The sequence below is a fragment of the Hemicordylus capensis genome, chromosome 3, assembly GCF_027244095.1.
Source record: "Hemicordylus capensis ecotype Gifberg chromosome 3, rHemCap1.1.pri, whole genome shotgun sequence".
Lineage (NCBI taxonomy): Eukaryota > Metazoa > Chordata > Lepidosauria > Squamata > Cordylidae > Hemicordylus > Hemicordylus capensis.
In genome coordinates, this window is record NC_069659.1 from 102,263,913 (window position 1) to 102,282,349 (window position 18,437).

Here is an 18,437-nt window from a genome sequence, read left to right on the forward strand (position 1 = left end):
GAAGGAGTGTACTGGCTGTGTCCTTTTCCAGTACTATAAGTACATCTCTATATACCCACTAGAACTTTTCTTTCTCACACCATCTGCATTTTATTTCCATATAATACACAGATTCAGACATTACAAGCATTAAAATATACTAGCTGATCCGGCACAGAGCATCATCCACCTTCACAGGGGCGAGGGACCTATTAGGATGGTCCGCCCAAGAAGGTTATTGGATCCAATAGGATTTCAAGAAGCCTTGGATGGATTTAGTGTTGGCTCTGCCTGTTGATGCCCTGGTGGAGAATTGGAAAAGCAAACTCACCGGGGCCGTAGACATGATCACTCCTAAGTGTCCTCTCCAACCTGCTTCAAACTGGCCCCTTGGTATACAGAAGAATTAAGGGGGCTGAAGTGGCAAGGTAGATAGATAACTGGAGAAAGACTCGGCTTGAATCCAACAGATTGCAACAAAGAGCTCATTTGAAGACCTATGCTCAGGCAATACGGCAGCAAAGAAGCAATTCTTTTCTGCCTGTATTGTGTCTGCAAGTTCACGTCCAGCGAAGCTATTCAGGATTGTGAGAGGACTAGTATGTGCCCCTCCTCCCTTGAATCGGAATCTAGAACCATCTATTACCCATTGTGATGTGTTTAATGAATTCTTTGTGGGAAAAATCTCTCGTATTTGGGCCAACTTAGATTCCGTCTCCACAATTACTTCAGTGTCTGATGCGGAGGTATCCAGTGACTCCTCTTATGAAGTTATGTTGGATCAGTTCCAGTTTGTGACTCCTGAGGATATGGACAAGCTGCTTGGAATGGTGAGGCCCACCACCTGTCCTCTTGACCCTTGCCCGACATGGTTTATATTATCTGGCAGGGGGGTTGTTGTAGAAAGCCTGGTAGAGATTATAAATGCGTCTCTGAGGGAAGGTAAGATGCCTCCTAGTCTTAAGGAGACAATTATTAGACCGCTTCTGAAGAAGCCTACCTTGGAACCCTCAGAGTTGAGTAACTACAGGCCAGTCTCCAACATTCCGTGGCTGGGCAAGATAATTGAGAGAGTGGTGGCTTCCCAGTTCCAGACAGTCTTGGAGGAAACTGATTATCTTGACCCATTTCAAACTGGGCTTCCGGGCTTGCTATGGGGTGGAGACTGCCTTGGTCGGCCTGATGGATGTTCTCCAATTTGGAATTGACAGAGGAGTGTCTTTTTGGACCTCTCAGCAGCTTTTGATACTATTGACCATAGTATCCTTCTGGAGCGTCTGAGGGGGTTGGGAGTTGGAGGCACTGCTCTGCAGTGGTTCTGCTCCTACCTCTTGGACAGGTTCCAGATGGTGTCCCTTGGAGACTGTTGTTCTTCAAAATCAGAACTTTTGTATGGTGTCCCTCAGGGCTCCATATTGTCTCCAATGTTATTTAACATCTACACGAAACTGCTGGGAGAAATCATCAGGAGATTTGGTGCAGGGTGCTATCAGTATGCTGATGACACCCAAATCTATTTCTCCATGTCAGCAGCAGCAGGAGAGGTCATAATGTCCTTGAATGCCTGCCTGGAGGCAGTAATGGGCTGGATGAGGGATAACAAACTGAGACTGAATCCTGAGAAGACGGAGGTACTCATTGTGCGTAGTAGAAACTCAGGAGATGAGTTTGATCTGCCTGTTCTGGATGGGGTCACACTTCCCCAAAAGGAACAGGTACACAGTCTTGGGGTACTTCTGGATCCAAGCCTCTCCCTGGTCTCCCAGGTAGAGGCAGTGGCCAAAAGTGCCTTCTATCTGCTCCAGCTGCGTCCATTTCTTGAGATAAATGACCTCAGAACAGTGGTACATCTGCTGGTAACCTCTAGACTAGATTACTGTAATGTGCTCTATGTGGGGCTGCCCTTGTATGTAGTTCAGAAACTACAGTTGGTCCAGATGTGGCAGCCAGGCTGGTCTCTGAGTCATCTAGGAGAGACCATATTACTCCCGTATTGAAGGAGTTACACTGGCTGCCAATATGTTTCCAGGCAAAATACAAGGTGCTGGTTATTACCTATAAAGCCCTAAACAGCTTGGGCCCTGGGTATATAAGAGAACATCTTCTTCGTCATGAACCCCACCACCAACTGAGATCATCAGGAGAGGTCCATCTGCATTTGCCACCAGCTTGTCTGGTGGCTACTCAGGGACGGGCCTTCTCCATCGCTGCCCCGAGTCTTTGGAATGCGCTCCCTAATGAAATAAGAGCCTCCCCATCTCTAATAACTTTTAAAAAGTCTTTAAAGACACATCTGTTTACCCAGGCTTTTAACTGATGTTTTGTTTTAATGTTGTTTTTAGAATATTGTTTTAAAAATTTTAAATCATTGTGTTTCAAATTTCTCGTTTTTGTTTTTAACTAATGTTTTACTTTTGTTTTTATCTTGTTGTAAACCACCCAGAGACGTAAGTTTTGGACAGCATAAAAATATGTTAAATAAATAATAGTTTGCCGCCACTTCACCCCAACACCACCATTTTCCCTGCCCGCCCCGACACATTCATTTCCCCCGCCCATCTTCATTCCCGCCTGCCCCCTGCCCTCCGTCTTTGTCCTTACCTGCCCACACCACCGTTTTCTTTGGCTGGCTGGCACCATTCACTGCCAGTTTTTTGCCCACCAGCAGGCCGGCTGCCCCCATTGTCTTCTTCCCACCCATCCTGTGACTTTCTGGCAGTTCTCTGAACTCTTGCGAATTGTTACTCATGGGATTAGCCACGCGTATGCCTTAGAGAAATATATATAAAGAAGATATAAAGAAGATTCTATGCGTAGCATACTTTTGGAGGAACTGTCTGTACTAGAACGATTGTTCAAAGAGGTTTATACATGTGTAGTACTTGAAGGGTAATCCCTTTGCAGCTGCTCAATACCAGTAACTGCTACATCTTACTTGCTTTATCATATTAGGTAGTATCCAGAAGGATACTATGGCCAATAGTTATCGAAAGCCGCTGAGAAGTCCAAAAGGACCAACAGAGTCACACTTCCTCTGTCAATTCCCAATTGGAGATCATCCATCAGGCCAACCAAGGCAGTCTCCACCCTATAGCCCGCCCGAAAGCCAGTCTGAAATGTGTCTATATAATCAGTTTCCTCCAAGATTGTCTATCTCTGACCACCACCCTCTCAATTACCTTGCACAGCCACGGAACGTTGGAGACAGGCCTGTAGTTGCTCAACTCTGAGGGATCCAAGGTAGGCTTCTTCAGAAGTGGTCTAATAATTGCCTCCTTAAGACAAGGAGGCATCCTGACTTTCTTCAGAGAAGCTTATAATGCTTTTATGTTTATAAACAATTACAGTCATGTTCCTGGCCTCAAAGGATTGTTAATGTCAGGACTCTGGTTCAAATAGTTCAGAATGATATTTGTGATAAAGATCTGTTGTGGCCGGCAGCCCACTCTTGACATAAAATAGTGAGTTGTATACAAAACCACCTGGAGACTTTGGTAGCTGGCGGTATACAAATATGTTAAATAAATCAAAATAAATTAAACATTGGTGGATGAGAATTAGAGCACCTACATTATTTCTGAAATAAACCAATGAGCCTCAGTGTTCTAGACTGGACCAGAGCAATTTCCAAAATACCTCTGTCTTTTCAGGTAGTATACTTCCCCTCCCCTCGCTCTCTCTGTTTTATAAGACAAAGCAAGCTGGCTTCCATTTGGGACATGACTGAGATGGAGAACCAGATTTCTGCCCTTGGGATCATTGCAGGGGTGGGGAACATCAGTCTTTGCCCCTGAGTGAATGTCTTTCATTTTCCTCCTGGGCCTATCAGAGAGTGGCTGCCATACATTTCTATGGCAAAAAGCGAAGTTATTCCTAGGGACAACACTGCAATGTGAGGGGGGGGTACCGTTCTCAACACTCCTTCCCACTCCCCAATACATAATGACACTTTAGTAGGACAAAAACAGAAACAGCAAGGGAGAATGCAGACAGGGACAGCCTTATTTTCAGTAATTCCCATTGTACTGTAAGGAAGAGACGTGTAAAAAGAAGACTGCCCTTTTCCTTTGCTTTGTGCTTGGCAGTGACCTCGGCAAGGGACAGGAGAGTAGGAGGCAGAGGTGAAGGGAGAGGGGGATGTTGCCATAGCTCAGTGGTAAAGCACCTGCTTAACAAGCAGAAGGTCCCAGGTTCATTCCCAGGCAGAGCTGGGAAATTCAGAGCTGCCTGAAACCAGAGAGAGACTGAGCCACTGTCAGTCTGTGTAGAAAATACTGAGCTGGATGGACCAGTGGTCTGACTCAGTAGATGGCAGCTTTCTATGAGGGGGTTGCAAGTTTGGTTAGGAAGTGGATTTGGGACAAAGAACTAGAATCCATAAATCCCTCCTAGCTATCCAAACTTGTCATTTTTAATATATAAACCAACCACCTTCTAGCATCCCACTCTAGCCTAGCTAAAACACAGAACCCTAAAAAGGAGCTTTGCAAATAAAAAGCAGGCCCAATTTCAAATAACTGAGGTCACCAAGGACAAGATTAGCACTCCTCCTCAGTGGTGTCTTTAGCTACATCCCTCAATTTTGTTCCATGTAAGCCAATGGTTGATGTTCATTTCTGTGGGGAACAGCAGAGCGTTGCAATTGGAGACAATGATCAAGTCAAAACTTGCTTTTCACTCCTGCTGACACTGGGTGGTCTGGCACTCAATGACAGGGGCCCTGTAGCAGAGGGCAAACTGGGCACAGAAATATTTCCATCCCCAGGGAATGGATCTTTCTCCATGCAGACTTTCATCATAACGGACATTGTGATAGTACAGTAATGAAAGATAAAACAAAGCTTGTTAATTTGTGGAGAGGAAATAAGTAATTATTTCTTGTGTGCATGTGAGAAATACCACACTTGTACATCCTGGCACCTATACTTCTTAAACATGTTTACTTGGATACAGGTCTGACAGATTTTAAATATATTTACCTAAAAGTGTGTCTAGGATGTTGGACAGCAAAGCCATATTGCCACGGTCTTTCAGGTAGCATTCTTCCCTGCTTGAACACTACATGCTTCTCTTACAACAGGAAGAACTTAGCACTGAAGAGAGAATGTGATATGCAAACAACCCTGCATCCTGGTGTCTTTCTGCAAATGTTTGGATTCATACTGTGTTTGACCTATTAATTGCTATCGTCCACTGCAGAGTTGCACCATCGAGCAGGTTGCTAAACTATCCTGAATTAAATCAATGAGAAACCTTTGTCTTTGCAGTCCTGTATGATTCTGGAGTGTACTCTGCAAGAAATATAGAACAGTACAAAAATTATGGCCAGAGACAAATCTAGGACAGACATAATTGAAGTACTGAAAAGCAATAGGTTAAGTTTTACCAGTTCTAAGGGAATGGATAACATGCATTATGGAGACCTGGTCAGGGAAAGCTAGTGGTACAGTCTAGTCCCAGCTTCTCCCAGAACTATACTCTGTGATGGAGCAGGTGAGAGGATGTAGGCAGGAGGTGGTGTGGCTGTGGTGTACAAGAGCACTGTCTCCCTTACCAGGATCCCTGGGAAGGTAACTGGCCTATATTGAGTCTGTACCTAAGCCTAAGGACCAAGAATAAATTGGGACTACTGTTGGTGTACAGGTCACCATGTTGTTCAACTGAGTCCCAAATTGAGATGACTGATCTAGTTGCAGGGTTGGCATTGGAGTCTCCCAGACTGTTGTTGTTGTGGTTGGGCTTCAATATTCACTATAGGTACAGGTTGTCAGGAGAGGCTCAGGAGTTCATAGCTGCCATGACAACTATGGGCCTATTCTAAGTGGTCTCTAGACCGACACATGTTATTGGTCACATGCTCTTTTGGTCTTTTACTGTGATCAGGGAGGTGTTCTGTGGGTGGGGACTCCTGTTATTTCCCCATTGTCATGGATGGACCACCATCTTGTTATGGCAGGACTTGCAATGACAACCCACCTCTGCAGAGATGAAGTACCCATTAGGTTGGTCTGCCCAAGAAGGTTATTGGATCCAATAGGATTCCAAGAAGCCTTGGACAGGTTTAGTGCTGGCTCTGACGATGATTCTGTTGATGCTCTGGTGCAAAGTTGGAATAATGAACTCACTAGAGCAGTACATACAATTGCTCCTAAGCATCCTCTACGACCTGCTTCAAAATTAGCCCTGTGGTATCGAGAATAATTACAGGAGCTGAAGCAGTGAGGTAGACGACTAGAGTGCAAATAAAAAAGACTCAAATCTGACAGGTTACAACACAGAGCACATCTGAATGCTCTGGCAATACACACAGCAAAGTAGCAATTCTTTTTTGCCCGCATTCCCACAAGTTTACATCCAGCGGAGTTGTCTAGTGTTGCGAGGGCTAGTAAAAGCCCCCTCATCTTTGAATCCAAATTTGGAACCATTGGTTACCCACTGTTAACTAATGGTTAACGGTTTTAACCATTAATGGTTAATGATTCATTAATGTTTTTTTTGTGGACTGAATCTCTTGTATTCAGGCCAAACTGGATGCTACAATTAGGGCAGAGACTGTTATGGAGGTATCCAGCAACTCCTCTTATGCGGTCAGACTGGATCACTTTCAGTTTGTGACTCCTAAGAATGTGGACAAGCTGTTTCGGACTGTGTGACCTACTACCTGCTCTCTTGACCCTTGTCCAACTTGGCTTGTTTTATCTAACAATCAGATCATCAGAGAAGGTCAGGTAAACATCATAAATGCTTCTCTGAGGGAGGATAGGATGCCTCCTTGTCTTAAGGAGGCTATCAATAGACCACACTTGAAAAAACCTACATTAGACTCCTCAGAGTTGGGCAATTATAGGCCCATCTCTAATCTCCCATGGTTGAGCAAGGTGATGGAGAGGGTAGTGGCCTCTTAGTTCCAGGCAGTCCTGGAGGAAACTGATTATCTAGTCTAGACCCATTTCAAACTGACTTTCAAGTGGGCTATGGCGTTGAGACTACCTTGTTCAGCCTGATGAATGATCTCCAATTAGGTATTGACAGAGGGAGTATGCTGATCCTTTTGGATTTCTCAGTGGCTTTCGATACCATCAACTATGGCATCCTTCTGGGTCACCTGACGGAGGTGGGATGGGCTGGCACTGTTTTAGAGTGATTGTTTTCCTACCTCTTGGGTAGATTCCAAATGGTGTCACCTGTAGACTGCTTCCCTGAAAAGCAAGAACTAAAGTATCGAGTTCCACAAGGCTCTATAGTCTATACCATCTCCAATGCTCTGTAACATCTACATGAAATCACTGGGAGAGGTCATCAGATTTGGTGCAGGGTATTATATTTCTCCCTATCAACTTCATCAGGAAATGGCATAACTTCCCTAAATGCTTGTCTGGAGGAAGTAATGGGCTGAATGAGGGATAACAAACTGAAGTTGAATCCAAATAAGGTGGAGGTACTGATTGTAGGGAATCGAGAGCTGGTTTAGATCTGCCTGTTCTCGATGGGGTTACACTCCCCCTGAAAGATCAGGTACATAGCTTGGGAGTGCTGCTGGATCCAAAACTCTCTCTGATTTCTCAGGTTGAGGCAGTGGCCAGGAGCGCTTTTTATCAGCTTTGGCTGACAAAAGAACATATACTGGGAAGAAATATCAATGAGAAAGTTTAATGTTTAATGCACACAGGTTGCAAGACCCTTAAACCCAGAATAGTACTTCGTCCACTGTTCAGAAGAAAAAAGGTTTAAGCAGAGTTTTGAAATACAGAAAGCTAATGAGTTTTTTCAGTCAGATCAGCATGACCCACCACACAGACTATTGTCTGTGAAACTTTTGCATCACAATGTGAACTAGTGCATCTAAAGGCATTTAGACAAAAAACAGGCAGGTACCGCTGCTGAGGGAAGAGGTGGGAAACATTGCAACAGGTGCACAGGTATAGTGGCGACCAAATGCACAGCATGTCTGGGTGAGGAGCATGGCCTGGTGAGTATTAGCCAGGCATCAGCATTGTATCCTGCCTGCCAAAAGCATTAGAATTGGTGGGTTGGTGGTGGCTCCACATTCTCTCAGTGGCCCTGCAAGGAGGGTATCTCAGCCACTACTGGCAGAAGCATGGAGCAGCTAAAGTTGGACGTAGCACAGTAGGCAGAAAAATTCTCTAACCAGTACCCAGTGAAGACAAGGATGCAGATGCCAACAGCAGATTTTTATCCCCAAAACAAAAGTAGCTTTGGAGAGAATGGGTGGGTTATTTTCATCAAGACCATGGCAAAAGATAAAGGGCTATCACTACCACTGCAAAAAAGGTCTGACTGCATGAAATATCTCAAGATTCAGAAGAATGATTAGAAGATTCTTTTTAGACTGCAGACTACAGCAAATTGTTAGCTCTTGCTGACTTCCTTTCATTTGCCCAGTGGGACATGTAGCTGTATCATTTCATTGCTGCTACTTCTACGCATTTACTACTAGATAGCCTTATGTCATGCAACCTAATGGGGAAAGAAGCAAGCAGAGGAAAATAATTGCTACATACAATCTCAAGTTATAGTCTTAAAAGGAATAGGTAGCATTTCTGAAGACTGTGTAATACCATAGTTTAGCAACATATTAATTATCCAACACCAAGCTTGAAGCAGTGTACATGTAAGCTTTTATAAAGGATATATTGAGCATGCAAACTATGCCATTGAATAATTTAAAGCTAAATAAATGCTGTGCAGATCAATGATTCATTAGCATTAACCTGACATGTTTAAAGGCCAATAACACTGGAAAGATAACTGGCTATTCTTCTATGCTTGATATTAATCAACCAGACATACTGTATCTGGCAGCAAGAATGCATTTGTTTTTACCAAGGATTTGCTTTTGGCCTTTAAGCGAGCAACATTTCTTCCTCTTTTTAAAATCTGCCCCATGAAGATGAAGGAAAGCTCTTATTTACAAGAGGAAAATCCACCTTCAGAGTTACTAGGAAGTGAACAAACTTTCCAGATGCTCTGAATCAGATGGCTCTGATGGCTCCCACTTTAAACCACATTTAACCCAATAAAAACCCCACCCCAGCTCTGTTCAACAAGAGTAAAACATTTGCAAAATAAGGAAAGTAACACAGGGCATGTAATATTCTCTGGTGATATTCACAAGTGTCTAGTACTGTTCTAGGGATGGAAGATAATTAAAATACTCATTTTCACCACTTGCTTTCATCACTGATCCAGGTTCCAGATAAGCTACATATGACAGAATGCATAGAAAGGTTGCTCAGTGTAAAATTCACTAACCACTCGTGTGTGTGTGTGTGTGTGTGTGTGTGTGTGTGTGTGTGTGTGAGAGAGAGAGAGAGAGAATGAATGATCTACTGACCAATTAGATGGCCAATTAATTAGCTCTTTAAAGTGAGATGTACCTCTTCCCCCTGTATCCCGACCATCACCTCAATGTACTGCCAGTTCCTAATGGTGTTAAAAGATGACTTCAGCTCACTGTATTGTGGCAGTAAGACAAGTTCTGCGTCACATTGAAAGTGTTAATAATAAAACTACACAAAGATCTGGATGACAGATGGACTGCTTTCAAACAGAATTCTCTCCCAGAAGTATAGAACTAAAGTTTTTTTGAGACACTGTTCCCACATATGGGTATCTCATTTCCACTTTAACAGATCTAGTAATCTCTGTCAGAAACAAACTACTTACAATCTATTGTTGAACTATTTGATTTACCCCTATAAAACCTGTCATGGACAAATAATATATATTTATTATATGCACTACAATGATGTCTTAACATTTTACTTTCAGCAGCTTGTTCAAGTTCTCTCTTTCTACTAGAATCTATCTACCTTTTGTATTACTTCATGTGAAGTTATACAAAGCACATGATCTAAGAATATGACTTCATGACGATATACTAGCATAACTGATTTAACAGGACTTCAGTTATATCATAAAAACACTTTGTACAAGTCTGACTTCTCTTCACAGCATCCTCCTCAATGTACTAGTATAAATCATTGTATCAACTCCTCACAGGCATGCTGCTAACTTCATTATATGATTCGATCAGATAATCTAGAACAAACTGTCTTCATTTTAAACAAACAACAGATTGATCAGAATGACAATGATGTAACATCAGCGGCATCTACGACCCACTGCTATTAAGTTATATCCATAGATTTTTAAAGCACATTAAGCTAGAAAGACCCTGCAGCCCCCTGTGATCACCTGTTGTGAGGCAATTTATGTTGTTGCTGCCAAGGCTGTCAACAACTACAATGAGAAGTTACAACCAATATAAGATGCAATTTCAATTAAGTGTGAAAAGAACACAATGTTTAGAAATAAAAACAAACAAGATGCATATATGTTACTATTCTTTTTAAAGACCATCTCACACCCAACAGAACTGTAAATTCTAAGAGGTTGTGGTTTCAGTACCACATGCTTGGAAGGTTTCAAACACAGCCTTAAATAGTTATTCTACAGTGTAACCTGAAGAGATACAGCAGCAAAACTAGCTCTCCTGTTTCTTATAGAAATGGAAGCTATCTGGGCTGTAACTTTCAATCCATGTGGCATACCATTTAATATGTTCATGAATGATATATTTCAGATTTAAGCAATTGTGAACAGTTATACAAACTGCACTTTCAAATTGCTGGAAACATTTAGAAAAGTTTAGAACTCTTACTCTAATGTAAGAGTTCAGAGCAAGTTTTTAAATTAAAAAAATAGAATTGCTTGATTAGGAACTGAAGGATACAGAAATTACCAGAGAGAGAGCAAGTTTCAGGCAAACATATAGAGAAGATTAGATCATTTGTCAAAGATGTAAAGGAGCTGGAACTGACAGCCCTGTCCAAGAAGCACAAAACTGCAGACGTGCAAGGGCCTCATCATTAGCTCTAAGAGAGAAACTAAAGACTAGTTGTGACAAAAAAGCCCTTCCTTGATCAATTTTTGATACCTTAAGTCCAACTTGTATTCCTAGGAACTACAAGGGTAAAGCTGGTAAACCACTTATGTAGTTAAGGGTATTTCTCACACACACACACACACACACACACACACACACACACACACACACACACACTTCTCCACCAGCCCAAATTAATGGTCCTGGCTGCAGCTCTTCTTCATGCAAGTTGTTTCATCATGAGAGTAAGGAAGACCACAAAAAGAATTGCAGCTAGAATCAGTCATCTGGGATCAGATTATCTTTAAGTGAAACTCATATCAGAGCTACACCTTGCTTATACCAATTCTGAATCTGTCTGAAAAATTGCCAATGAAGTGTTATCTTTTTGCTTTTCAAACATCATGACTCTTGTCCTCTGCTGACATTGGAGAACTGACGTCTAAAGAGCAATTTTCTGTATAAAATTCTCCTGAAAAGAAAGGCTGCCAAGTAGGAATGGACATTGCTGCAAGTTCTCTTTAAGTCAGGGTGGGTGGGTTTATGAAGTAAGAAATAGGAACATGGTGAATGTTTGTTCCGGCTCTCTTAGCTAACACAAACACAAATTTGAGCTTAAGACACCAACTGTGCTCTAGCCTTGCTGGATGATATGTCCTGCCCTGCCTCAGACTTTTGCATCCCTCTAATGAGGGCAGCACAACTTCAAGCTCCCTGCAGATCTGAGGTTACAGCTCCCATCTTCCTGAACTGCTGGCCACTGTGACTGGGGATAATGGAAGTTGCAGTTCAACAGCAGCTGGAGGGCCCAAAGGTGTGCAGCCCTGCTCTAATGCACGGCTGGACTGCACAAGGCTCGTGAGCTGTCTCCAGCTCACCAACCATTTCCTTGAAAATGCTCTTCTCCTAACAAAGGGTCAGGAATAGTGAGACAGCATCAGGACTGGACTGCATAGACTCTCAAACTTGGCTCCCCAGCCAGAGGCCATTGGGGCTGAGGCAAGCTGTAGTTCAACAACATCTGGGGACCCAAATTTGAGAACCTCTGTGCAAGCGGAAAAGATTTGTTGGTACAAATATAACACAGAGGTCTTCTGTTCCCTGCCATAATTCCTTCTTGACTTGTAAGTAAACTATACTGCTAATATGCTTCTGATTTGTTTACACAGCATCTTTTTCCAACACGATCTGAATGCCAGGATAAGAACATTTGTAACAGCCTGTGATTTTTGGTTGAGTCCACGTTTCTAGTTTTGGTTGCAGCTATTCTCCTCTGCTCTCTTCCTTTCTTTTACATTCCAACAGTCTGAATTGCTTAATAAACTTTGTAAATATCATCCAACATATATTGCTCACCCAAGCCCATAGTCAGATCTATGATCATCAAGTGAAACTTAAACAGATCTATGCTTCACTTATACAAGCTCTGAATTTGGCCAAAGATCACAACTAGGGGGTTTATCTTCCTCCTTTTCTGATACTATGACTCATACTCTCTGCTTACATCATTCTCCGGACTGCAGCTTTTCAGTTCTGTGTATCCTTCTCTGTTGAGGAGAATTCAATCAAACAGGAATGGACATTGCTGCAAGTACACAAATGTTTTTCAAATAACTACTTTTCTACCCTTCCTCACCTCCATTCTTCTAAAATGAGGAGGCACACACTTCCTTAAGTAATCCAAGATTTAAAAATATTCCCGAATCCAGTATTTTTTATTGTATATGGAAATTGTACCATGTACCACAGAGCGTAAAGAATACTCTTGATTAAAAGAGATTATAAATGATTACATCTTCCCTATGTATGCTGAATTTAATGAAGTCCTGAAGTAACCAGATGTGAAAGTTTTTCCCATTCGATCACAGTTTCAAAATGATAGCACAAAGTAGAAGCACACAAAATGATAGCACACGTTCACCTCCTCAAGTAATACTGCATATATTACAAATATAAGTTCCGAGCATTCTTGTCACTCTCTAGTATGTTCCAGAAACCAAAGCCCGGATGGGGCAGGTTTGATTCTTGTTGCCTGGGGCCACCGGAGGCAGGATGCAGATTCCATTGCCACATCAATAGCATCCCTGAGTGCAAATTGTTATTTCTCCTATATAAAGCCAAAGCTTGCTATTTACTTCTATGGAGAAATAGAAAGCACTGCACTGGACAGCACTGCGGCGAGAACAAACCTGTCCTCCATCCCTGACACTGAGTGCCCGGCACCGACAACAGGGATTTTGCAGAGAGGTGTAATGTATCTGTGCACAGTCACACTGAAATCCCACCTCAATCTGCAGAAGCTCTTGCAATATACATTTATATATTTATACACACACAAAAAAATATGAATAAGAGAACAGGCATACACTCACTGCAATGACTGACCCTTTGACTGCATTATACCAGAACCAATGCAGACATTCAAAAGAAGCAGGGCTTGCAGAAACATGAAACTACTCCCCTTCCTGACCTACAAACCTTTGATAAAGACAACTGTAGCTTATGAGTTGCACCACACAGGTGAAATTCAAGTCCCAGCTTTGCATCTTATATAGACTAAGGTGTAGAGGTGGCCTAAGGTATTTGAGCACCAGAAGTAAGGTGCAAAGTGCCACCAGCCTCACCCTCACAAAACACCTAAAAGGGGTGTGGGTTGAAATGAGGAAGCTGTTTATCGGCAGACCCTTCTTGTCACTTTCAAGGCTCGCAAGGGGGCTGAGGTGATGAGAAGCAGCTTCCAGCAAGCAACCTCCTCTCCTCAACCCACATCTCAAAGGCTTGCAAGGGTTGGATAGGAAGCATGCCCCATCCTTCCCTTGCAAAGAAGCCACAGCCTCTCCTTCATGTGGCACCCTTGTAAAAGCTTTGCAAGAGCTGGCTCTGTAGCTCCCCATCAGATCCTTGTGTGGCTTTGCAAGGACAGCACGCCAGGGGCAGGGGGAAGACTGTCGATAGCTCCCCTCCTTGTACAGTGCCCTTGTAAATGCTTGCAAGGGTTGGATCAGAAACTCCCAATCAGACCCTTGTAGGCACTTGGAGCACAAAGTGTGTCCCTTTCCCCCATTGGAAGGTTACAGCAGTGGCTACCACCATTTCTGCTCCTTTTCTTCACCATACCCTGCCTTCTGCCTGTTCAAGAAACAGACAACGAGAAAGCTGAAGTGGCAGGTGGTGTGTTTAATCACTTTCTGGCACTCCTATTTCCCTGCTCTCTGCCTTTTGAACAGCTAAAGAACAGTGGGTGTGGGGGTGTGGGGAGGAGAAAGCACAACAATGGCACTTGACTCACTACAACAAAAATTGTGCTTGGGAGGGTGGTCCGGCAAAATGACGTGTAGGTCATCGGGAAAAGTTAGCCCACTGCTTCTACCCGAGACTACTGCTTCATCACACCTCATTAAAGGGCCAGTCCTGCTAGACTATTTACTTACTAGATTTATTCTTATAAAATGACGAAAGCTTACATAGACTTGTTAATGTAGTGACCAAATCTGACCCTGGTCCTTCAACTGCACAAAACAGGAACAAACCTAATAAGAGGGGACAGAACAATCAGCAGTCTTTCTGGAAAGAGTTTAATTCATCAGAGACTTAGGAACATAGGAAGCTGCCTTATATCGAGTCAGACCATCGGTCCATCTAGCTCAGTATTGTCTACACAGATTGGCAGCGGCCTCTCCAAGGTTGCAAGCAGGAATCTCTCCCAGCCCTATCTGGAGATGCCTATATGGAAGAAACTTTGAACCTTCTGAATGCAAGCATGCAACTGCTCTTCCCAGAGTGACCCCATCCCCTGAGGGTAATATCTTACAGTGCTCACATGTAATCTCCCATTCAAATAGAAACCAGGGTGGACCCTCTTAGCAAAAGGGACAATTGATGCTTACTACCACAAGACCAGTTCTCCTCCCAATCTCTCCTTAGATTGGACTGGAAACTACTGGTAGAATATAGAAACATCAATAAATGGGAAATATAACTGAATAACTAGGAGAAAGTTATTAAGTACATAGAAATGGTTTATCTAGGCAATCAGGAACCCATAAAATCTTTAAGGAAAAACTCCTGAAAACAACCAGAAGAGCCAATGAGGTTACATGAAGGAATAAATATCAGTAGTTGAATACAAGCCAACTGCGTGCTTTTAGGCTACAATCCTAAACACACTTACCTGGGATTAAGTTCCATTGAACACAGTGGGTGGCTAATCTGAGCTATTACTGTAGTTCCTTTGCAATGAATTATTTCTAGCACTTTCCTCAGACTTACTCTGCAAGCAAAATTACAATGAACAGGTGGGCTGGGTCATAGCTAAAAAAGATTAATCCTGTCTGAAAAAAAATATATTAATAAAAACCTGTGCAACATGCTCAAGGCGGGTTCTGGACCTGAGTTTCTTGAACAGTCCTCCACGAAGCATGGCAGTCAAACATCTTTTGAAAGGGAGGGAAGTGTCACTGGAGGTGCTATTCTGCCATTCAAAGGAAAAGAGTTTTAAAAAATCCCCCAGGCACACAAAAGGTCTAAAGCAGCTCTTTGGATCTCAGCCTATGTAAGCTAAAGTGCTTTGACTCTCAAAGGCAGCAAATTGGAAGGCACTGCAAAATTTCAGCTGGAAGGGAATGTATATTGTGATGCCCAGTGGGAGATGTCCCATTCAAGTTTCTTAAAGTTTTCTCAGAGCAAGCTTCCCAGAGACATGGAAAATTCTGTACAGACTCTCCAAGTTAATTAGAAGTTTGCCTCACAAATTCACTTCCCCCCCTCCCATGATTTACTTTTCCTATATCTTGGGACAACTTGTGCAGTCTACACTTCTAATTATCTTGAGAAGCATTTTCATTTCTAGATTTCTTCAGAGCTCACCTTTAAGGAAAACGTATGTTTGTATGATCCAACAATTCTCAACCTCCCTTGGTGCCAGTGGGAGCTTTCCTCCCAGGGCAACTGTCAACCATGGGGGGAGGTAACAGAAACTGCTCCTACTACAGTCATAGAAGACTAGAGTCTGGAATCTCCCTCACTCCAAGCTGATTTTATAATTTAAAAAGGGACATCGTTGTAATGCATAGCTTGGCCTACATGTTCCACCCCATCAGAGTTCTTTCCTAAATAAATGTTTATCCAGTTTTGCACATATCCAGCCATATACCACTCTCTTGTTCCTCCCCATTGGGGATCCAAATATATACATCAATTGTGTACTAGCCTGGTCCAATGAGCAACTTGTTGGAGTTTTAACTTAGTACAGGGGTTCCCAACTTGTGGTACTCCAGATGTTGCTGAACTACAACTCCCATCATCCCAGCTATAATTTATTGTGACTGAGGATGATGGGAGTTGTAGTTCAGCAACATCTGGAGTACCACAGGTTGGGAACCCCTGTCCTAGGAGATCAGGATTCAAATTCTGGCTCAGCCAGATTCTTTGGATGGCCCTGGGTTGCTTCCTGGCCACTGCTATCCATAAAATGGGAATAATTACTTAAATGTGAGGATTAAGTGTGAACATACAAGTGGACATACATTTTGAACACCAGAAAAGTCATATATAAAAATGCTAATGCTGATGGGGAAATTTCCCCATCAGTGGGGAAATGTCTTGATTAGCAAGCCAGACGTTGCCTGTTTGACCCCCCGCTGGTATGTTTCCCAGACTATGGGAACATACAAGTGGACTTGTACAGACTTGTACATACAGACTACGGGAAACACCTATATCGGGCAGCAGCGATATAGGAAGATGCTGAAAAGCATCATCTCATACTGCGCGGGAGGAGGCAATGGTAAATTCCTCCTACTAAAGACAACCACAGGGCTCTGTGGTCGCCAGGAGCCAACTGACTTGACGGCACACTTTACCTTTACCTTAATGCTTAATGCTAATACATTAATTACCTTAATGACCTGTTCTCTCGTCAGCAGTGCAGACTCCCTCCCCATAAATACAAAACCACATACATGCCCCTCTTATTCATCTGAACACTGAGAATGGCTTCAAGTTTTCTCTAGGATTTCTAGTAAACAATGTGCTACATGTATTCCAGCTCCATAACCCACCGATCACCACAGTAACACAGAACGGAAGGGCCAAAAAGTCAACTATTTTTTCAACCCTAACCACACACCTCCTCCTCCAGCAAACACTCACAATCTAAACTACATGCAGAGAGAGAAAGCAAACCATTAAGCTCTAAGTGGCTCCAGCAAGTGAGCCCAACCAGACCTATGGAGACCAGAGCAATAATTCCTTCCCTCTGCAAAACCAGAGCAGTGTACCCCTTATTCCCTTCGAAAACAGGGCGGAAGCCTCCCTTTTCAGGACCCGCCTTCCGTTGCTTGCTTGCTCCTAAGGCGCTCCTCATTAGCCAAGTACTTACTTACCCTCGGATCGAGGTTTTGACGGCGAGCATCTCCCTCCCAGCCCGAACTCGGCTTTCCGAGAGAGCCAGAGTCAACTCCCGAGTCCAGCCTTCTCAGAACCGGCTCGCGCCTCAGAGGCACCCCGTGCACTCCGTCCCTCCCAGCTCCGCGCTACGGCCAGCCTCCCCCGCTCCCACCTAATTGCAGAGCACGCTGTGCCCGCGCGTCTAGGAGGGAGGGAGGGAGGGAGGGAGGAAGAAGGAGCAGGGAAGGGATGTTTAAGAGGGGAAAGGCGAGAAAGACACGCCACCCACGCAAGCGCCCACACACACGGCGCGGAGAGACCAGGTCGAAAGAGCCCGGCGCGGAAGGAGAGGGCGAGGAGAGCTGGCAGTCGCCTCCCTCCCCGCTCAACTCCTGCGCTCTCAGAAGCAGTCCGAAGGAAGAAGGCTTGGCGGCAGCTGCCCGTTCGCGGGAAGCTGCCCTCGGGCCACCTCGCCGCAGTGGTTCATTACCCTTCTTCTCCCGCTGCTGCTGCTGCTGCTACAGCTGCCGCCGCTGTGCAAGTCCCGAGCTGGGCTGCTGCAGCTTTTCCTCCTCCTGCTGCCGTTACTGCACGAGGAGGAGCATCCCCACTGGGCACGGCCAGAGCTCTGTCTGGGGCGCCTTCCTGCTCAAGCGTGGTAAAGAGGCGCTGGGGCTACCTCCGCTAACGACCAGGTTAAGCGTGGAGATGTCTACGGCAGTCCTGCGGACTCCTGTCCTGGCGCGGCGGATCCGCGAATCGCCTTCACCGCCGGCGTTGCTCTCTGCCATCCTCTAGCGCCTCCTGCGGGCGCGTCTCGGGAAGCGCGGCAATAACCCGAGCAGGAGACCCTGCAAAGAAAGGTACCTGCGGAGAGAGAAAAAAGTACATTTGCTCGCTTCAAACGACGCGGAGCGGCGGAAGGATTCGGGTCGAGACGAGAAACGTCGATGGGCAGAAATCGCTTCTAGAAGCCAATGCAAGAAGGAAGACTTGAGCTTTCATGGCTTCTGGTTGGTTATAAATACAGTTTTGGGATGTCTTCGTATATCAGACTGATGAACATCTCTAAGCTTTAACTAACAGGGAAATCCAGGGGTGCGTGTAGCTGTAATTGAGCGGATGGGTTCAAATGAAGACCCTGGGCCCTCCAGGTCCACCC

General features: G+C 44.1%; 1 protein-coding gene across 6 annotated transcripts in view; it reads right to left on the minus strand.

Moving 5' to 3' along the window:
- SYTL5 (synaptotagmin like 5) overlaps positions 1–18,124 on the minus strand; it is a 97,652-nt gene extending 79,528 nt beyond the window's left edge. For 2 of the 6 annotated variants that reach the window (XM_053308061.1, XM_053308058.1), the window contains exon 1: positions 17,272–17,475. The gene's annotated coding sequence lies outside the window, so the exon portion shown is untranslated. Of the gene's footprint in view, positions 1–310; positions 527–17,271; positions 17,476–17,765 lie in introns of those variants that run through there. The other 4 variants (XM_053308059.1, XM_053308063.1, XM_053308062.1 and 1 more) reach the window with 4 other exon arrangements.
- Between the last annotated feature and the right edge of the window lie 313 nt (positions 18,125–18,437).